Source organism: Phyllobates terribilis, unplaced genomic scaffold, assembly GCF_046119375.1.
Source record: "Phyllobates terribilis strain yellow unplaced genomic scaffold, ASM4611937v1 Scaffold_1__5_contigs__length_1240528914, whole genome shotgun sequence".
Lineage (NCBI taxonomy): Eukaryota > Metazoa > Chordata > Amphibia > Anura > Dendrobatidae > Phyllobates > Phyllobates terribilis.
In genome coordinates, this window is record NW_027362761.1 from 458,715,586 (window position 1) to 458,723,049 (window position 7,464).

Genomic DNA, 7,464 nt, shown 5'->3' on the forward strand with positions numbered 1-7,464 from the left:
AAAGTAGCCACCTTTTGCTTTGATGACAGCTTTGCACACTCTTGGCATTCTCTTGATGAGCTTCAAGAGGAAGTTACCGGAAATGGTCTTCCAACAATCTTGAAGGAGTTCCCAGAGATGCTTAGCACTTGTTGGCCCTTTTGCCTTCACTCTGCGGTCCAGCTCACCCCAAACCATCTCTATTGGGTTCAGGTCTGGTGACTGTGGAGGCAAGGTCATCTGGCGTAGCACCCCATCACTCTCTTTCTTGGTCAAATAGCCCTTACACAGCCTGGAGGTGTGTTTGGGGTCATTGTCCTGTTGAAAAATAAATGATGGTCCAACTCAAGAGAATGCCAAGAGTGTGCAAAGCAGTCATCAAAGCAAAAGGTGGCTACTTTGAAGATCCTAGAATATAAGACATATTTTCAGTTGTTTCACACTTTTTTGTTAAGTCCCGCCATAGTGTTGCGAATGTTAAAATACAGTGGCTCTTCTGACAAGGAAGTTGAACCGTAAGAACTTTTGACATCCACTTTAATCCATGCTTTTTGCAAGTGTCCTTTTTTTTTTTTTTTTTAAGCTAATTTAGTGAAGTTATATATATATACAGTACAGACCAAAAGTTTGGACACACCTTCTCATTTAAAGATTTTTCTGTATTTTCATGACTTTGAAAATTGTACACTCACTCTGAAGGCATCAAAACTATGAATTAGCACATGTGGAATTATATACTTAACAAAAAAGTGTGAAACAACTGAAAATATGTCTTATATTCTAGGTTCTTCAAAGTACCCACCTTTTGCTTTGATGACTTCTTTGCACACTCTTGATGAGCTTCAAAAGGTAGTCACCGGAAATGGTCTTCCAACAATCTTGAAGGAGTTCCCAGAGATGCTTAGCACTTGTTGGCCCTTTTGCCTTCACTCTGCGGTCCAGTTCACCCCAAACCATCTCGATTGTGTTCAGGTCTGGTGACTGTGGAGGCCAGGTCATCTGGCGTAGCACCCCATCACTCTCCTTCTTGGTCAAATAGCCCTTACGCAGCTTGGAGGTGTGTTTGGGGTCATTGTCCTGTTGAAAAATAGATGATGGTCCAACTAAACACAAACCAGATGGAATAGCATGCCGCTGCAACATGCTGTGGTAGCCATGCTGGTTCAGTATGCCTTCAAGTTTGAATAAATCCCCAACATTGTCACCAGCAAAGCGCCCCCACACCATCACACCTCCTCCTCCATGCTTCACGGTGGGAACCAGGCATGTAGAGTCCATCCGTTCACCTTTTCTGCGTCGCACAAAGACACGGTGGTTGGAACCAAAGATCTCAAATTTGGACTCATCAGACCAAAGCACAGATTTCCACTGGTCTAATGTCCATTCCTTGTGTTCTTTAGCCCAAACAAGTCTCTTCTGCTTGTTGCCTGTCCTTAGCAGTGGTTTCCCAGCAGCTATTTTACCATGAAGTCCTGCTGCACAAAGTCTCCTCTTAACAGTTGTTAAAGAGATGTGTCTGCTGCTAAAACTCTGTGTGGCATTGACCTGGTCTCTAATCTGAGCTGCTGTTAACCTGTGATTTCTGAGGCTGGTGACTCAGATAAACTTATCCTCAGAAGCAGAGGTGACTCTTGGTCTTCCTTTCTCGGGGCGGTCCTCATGTGAGCCAGTTTCTTTGTAGCGCTTGATGGTTTTTGCAACTGCACTTGGGGACACTTTCAAAGTTTTCCCAATTTTTAGCACTGACTGACCTTCATTTCTTAAAGTAATGATGGCCACTCATTTTTCTTTACTTAGCTGCTTTTTTCTTGCCATAATACAAATTCTAACAGTCTATTCAGTAGGACTATCAGCTGTATATCCACCAGACTTCTGCACAACACAACTGATGGTCCCAACCCCATTTATAAGGCAAGAAATCCCACTTATTAAACCTGACAGGGCACACCTGTGAAGTGAAAACCATTTCTGGTGACTACCTCTTGAAGCTCATCAAGAGAATGCCAAGAGTGTGCAAAGCAGTCATCAAAGCAAAAGGTGGCTACTTTGAAGAACCTAGAATATAAGACATATTTTCAGTTGTTTCACACATTTTTGTTAAGTATATAATTCCACATGTGTTAATTCATAGTTTTGATGCCTTCAGTGTGAATGTACAATTTTCATAGTCATGAAAATACAGACAAATCTTTAAACGAGAAGGTGTGTCCAAACTTTTGGTCTGTACTGTATATATATATATATATATATATATATATATATATATATATATATATATATATATATATTTTTTTTTTTATACATCCTTTCATCTTGTTAGGATGTTAGAAGTATTAAAATTTGCAGCAACTATTAATTGAATGTTTTGTTTTTTTGGGGGGGTTTTTTTAAGAAAATTTTTTTACAGACCTATTCCGTTTTGAAAAAGAGAAGTCATTCCAATTGTTTTACCCTCCTTTCATAAGGCACAGCAAGCAAAGGAATTGTATATGCTCACCTGCCTGGGTTGTGACCTGGCACAGCTCTGTACTCTTAAGAATGAAGGGCTGCTGCTCCGACCGCTGTCCCACACACTGATTTGGAAGAAAACTATTCAAACCAAGGAGGAAAAAGCAATGTAGAATAAACTAACATTTATAATATAAAAAAATGGTGTTTTGAACCATAGTTTATCTAGATCTTTTATTAGAGCACAAGAAAGACAGCACAAGTCTAAAGACTTGCTATATTACAACACAAACCTGATCACATTCCAAATAGATATCAGAAACTGAGTCCTACTTAGAGTCCTACTGGATTTTCAAGTTATCCACACTGGCACCTGAAGGGTTAAAAGAAACCATTGAAAACCTGAGATGGAGTCTAAAGTTCCAGCAGATCCACAGTCAGAAGGACTTGTATAAATTGTTGGTTTTAATTATTTGTTTTAAGCTGTGTGGAAGTCGTCGTCCCCCCCACCCCCTGTATAAGGGAGCAATACCATACCTGATGGAGGAGTCAACTTGACTTCGAAACGCGTTGTATGAATGAATAATGATCCAGTGAACATACCCCCTTGTATTCAAATGTGGCAGCGCCCTGGCATTACCGTTCTTTTTTCCTGTTTGGTTTGGGCTAAGGGCAGGGCTTGGAAAGCACGAACACTATTTAATTCTTGGAGCGCAAATTTGGACGCCATGTTGAATTTTTCGAGCCCCAGAGGCACTAAAAAAGCTGAAACCTCCACAAGTGACTCCATTTGGGAAACTAAACCCCATAAGAAATTCAGCTATGAATCTGGTGAGCATTTTTAAACCACGTCACAGAATTTTCTAATATTGGACCAGGAAACAGAAAAATGTAAGTTTTTTTCCGCTAAAATGTTACTGTAGCCTCAAAGTTTCACACGGGGGATAAAGGGGGAAAATGAACACCACAATTTGTTATGCAATTTTTACCGAACATGGCAATATCCCATATGTGGTTGTACACTACTGTTTGAACACATGGGATCAGAAGATAAAAAGGACTACTTGGCTTTTGGAAAGCAGATTTTGTTTGAATAGATTGTGGGCGCCTGTGAGGTGACAGAACACAGAACAGCAAAAAAATCTCTATAAGTGACCCTATTTTGGAAGTGTCACTGCTCATAGATTCATCATTCATCTAGGGGTGTAGTGAGTACTTTGAACCCACAGGTAACTCACAGAATTTTGCAACATTGCACCATAGAAATATTTAGGCAGAAAATGTAGGCACACTGTGGGACTCAGAAAGATGGGAGGGTCATTTGGATTTGTGAGCTCAGATGTCACTGGATTTTATTAGGGTGGGGGGTGTAGCCATGTTGCTTCAAAGCATTTGTCCTACAAGTAATTTGGCAACCCACTATATTTGCATAGACAGATGACGGAACTGAGTGGGGACGTGTTTTTTAAGGGATAAGTTGAAGTTTTTATTGCAACTCACCGAAAAGGACATAAAATAAAAAAAATCAAATAAAAAAGGCAGCCTTATTTATCAATACCAGGACACAATATTAAGTGCACTACAGGATGCAGCAGGTCCCCATGATAAAGGTGGAGGCAGCACATGTGCAAAATCCTGATGAGACAGCCACTCACACACCGACCATTCATGGAAGAGATGGTTGCCCAGTAATTTAAATGCTCACGAATAAGGCTTGTATAGGGTGCCATTCACACAGATAAGTGTTGAACACTGTGTCTGTCTTACAGCCTTTTAGTGATGCCCATTCTATTAGATCAGGCGGGCTGCCCAGCAACATATAAGTGCACCCCACAAGGACAGACACCCCAATTCCCTAAACCAGTACCAAAGAGCCTGGCTGAACCCTGCAAAAAAATAAAATGTGAAATAAAAAAGAAAATAAAATGCATTTAGTATTGGTCGTATTTTGGCCAAAATACGCACTATGGCAACCCATCCATTAATTGCTACCCTCCATGAATGGTAGGTATGTGAGTTGTTGTTTCATCAATATTTTGCACCTGTTGTGCTCGTGTCTTTTTCATGGATCCTGCTGCATCCTGTAGTTCTTTCGTATTGTGAGCTGGTGTTGGTAAGTAAGGTTGCCTTTTTTGATGTTTTTAGAATGTTATGTCCTTTTCAGTAAGTTGCTTAGAATTTTAGTGTAGGATCTCCCAAGACAATGAGGACCCTTAGCATGGTTTGCAAGCGTGCGTATTTTGGGCCACTTTTACACACTAAAAATGCTTTTTTTTTATAAAAAACGAAACAAAAAAAAAACAAACAAATTTTGCCATATTCTGAAAGCTTTATTTATTTAGTTATTTATTTATTTTGATCAAAAGACAAAAGAGCTATATGAGGGCTTATTTTTTGGCGTATTTTTTACATGTTCTTTCGTTTCTTAAAAATCTGCATTTTAATTGATATGCAAATGAGGCTGTAGATCTGAAGCCTCTGTAACTCCAGCTCTATTTCCCGTCCATTGCCGCTTTCTACTGCTTGACTTCCACCACGTGACTTGTCTCCCTCTGCAAGACTTCCTCTTCTTCCTCCTGCTTCCTCCCGCCTCTATAATGTGTGACTTCAGGTAAAGGACCTGTCACTCAAGCAAGGGTGTTGGGTGGGGAATAGAGCTTGAGTGACATAGGCTTCAGATCTACAGCCTTATTTGCATATCAAAATGCTGATTTCTCAGTAATGGAGGGACAATCTGGCCATGTAAAGGTATTGCTGGACTTGTCTTTGAAAAAGCTACAAGCACATGTAAATAGTTTGGGGGGTGAAATCCTTCGGACAGATTCCCTTTAAACAGCCCTGATCGGTCCTAAAATGCATTTGAACGATGCAGCAGGGTATCGGCTGCCATATACAGCCCACACACTCAGCATTTTTGCCTGTCGGGGGCCACTATTCTCTTAATCCTCAGCAACGTAAACAAGCACTGAGGATTAAGGCCCCCGATTGACCGTCGTTAAAAGGCATATCGGCAGTTGTTAAGGGGTTAAATCCGTTTTGTAGATGTTTTATGGGTGAACTGACAACTACAATTACTTGATAAAAGACATTGCTACAAACCCTCTGTATTTTGGTATCATATCCATAACTGGCTTGTCAGTTTGAGTTACTGAATGATTTTCTGAATGTAAATGTGAAGTTCGGGGTTGGCCAGTAGGTATATGGCAATAATACTTCACGTGCTGGTATGAATTTCACTTTTATGCAATACTAGGAATTTGTGCTGCTGCTAGTTCCAGGAATTTCTTTTCACTGAGGAGCTATACTCGGTGCATAGTTTTCCTGTGCACAGCTGTGCTCCACTGGACAGTAATATGTAAAGCCTGAGGTTTAAAACATCTGGATTATTTTAGTACGTAGATTATTTTTTCCAAATTTCACATTTACTTTGCAATTAAAACTGATTTTATTTAACCAAACAATGACCGTCTACAATCATAGCAGTAACATATATTGGATTAGACTTTTTCTAATGCAAGAAATTTGATCATTTTTATTGACTTGCAGTATAAGAAATCTATAACTTGACCCTTACCTCACTCTATTGAAGTTAGTTATGCATACAGGGTCATATTAGCCCACTAGATTACCAAGATCCTCTAGTAGGCCCAAGTCCTGATACAATAGTGAGCTCCAGAGGTGTGGCAGAAGACAACCACATTGGAAGCTGACTTAGGCTTTATTCAGACATCAGTTGTTCTCAAACAAGGGTTATCCTTTTTTTCATGGATTGCACTCATACCCAGTATAATCTATGGAGCTGTTCACGTGCCCGATTTTTTCTCATGCAAAATCACGAAGACATGTTCTGGGTCCATTAAAAAAACAGACAGCCCTCGGATGCCATCTGTGTGCTGTCCGGTTTTCATGGACTGATAGATAAAAGATGGAGAACTTTTTTTTTCTCATCAGTAAAAAAACTTTTGAAACTCTGATCAAACTCTGATGACACGTTGGTGAAAGTCTGATGAAACTATGATCCAAACCCCTGATGAAACTTGGGTCAATTTTCTCATATGTGAAAATGAAAGCCACTGACGTGTGAATAAGCCCTTAGTATGTATCATTTATTAGGAACCAAAACAAAAAATAGAGTACAAAAGGACCATCAGTATATATTGAAAAGCATTTATTGAACAATTCATTAAAAAGTAATAACCATTCAGTACAAAAAATGAGTTAAATAAGGAGGAAAAAAGAAGTTGGGGGGGCTACACACATAATCCCATATATACAGAAATGCAATAAAGAAACACACAGCTTGAAAAAGCTACATGCGAAATGTGCGTTGGGGCAGCTGTTGGCGGGCTCAATCTATCCCTTTCACTTTGGATAAACATACCTGCACTTAATTTTTCCTTGTCTCACTTTATGTCATTGCCAATTTTGCCGTTCCTACTGTTCATATTTCTGTGAGACTCCTTATGCAGGTCCCTTTGCACACTGTGTGTTGCTTTATTGCATTTCTATATATATGGGATTATGTGTGTAGCCCCCGCAACGTCTTTTTTCCTCCTCATTTGACTCATTTTTTGTACTGAATGGTTATTACTTTTTAATGAATTGTTCAATAAATACTTTGTAATATACACTACCGTTCAAAAGTTTGGGGTCATTTAGAAATTTCATTATTTTTGAAAAAAAAGCACATTTTTTTTCAATGAAGCTAACATTAAATGAATCAGAAATACACTCTATACATTGCTAATGTGGTAAATGACTATTCTAGCTGCAAACGTCTTGTTTTTATTGCAATATCTGCATAGGTATATAGAGGCCCATTACCAACATCCACCACTCCAGTGTTTTAATGGTACATTGTGTTTACTAACTGTGTAAGAAGGCTAATGGATGTTTAGAAAACCCTTGCACAAGTATGTTAGCCCAGCTGAAAACGGTTTGGCTGATTTGAGAAGCTATAAAATTGACCTTCCTTTGAGCTAGTTGAGAATCTGGAGCATTACATTTCTTTGTTCTATGAAACTCTCAAAATGGCCA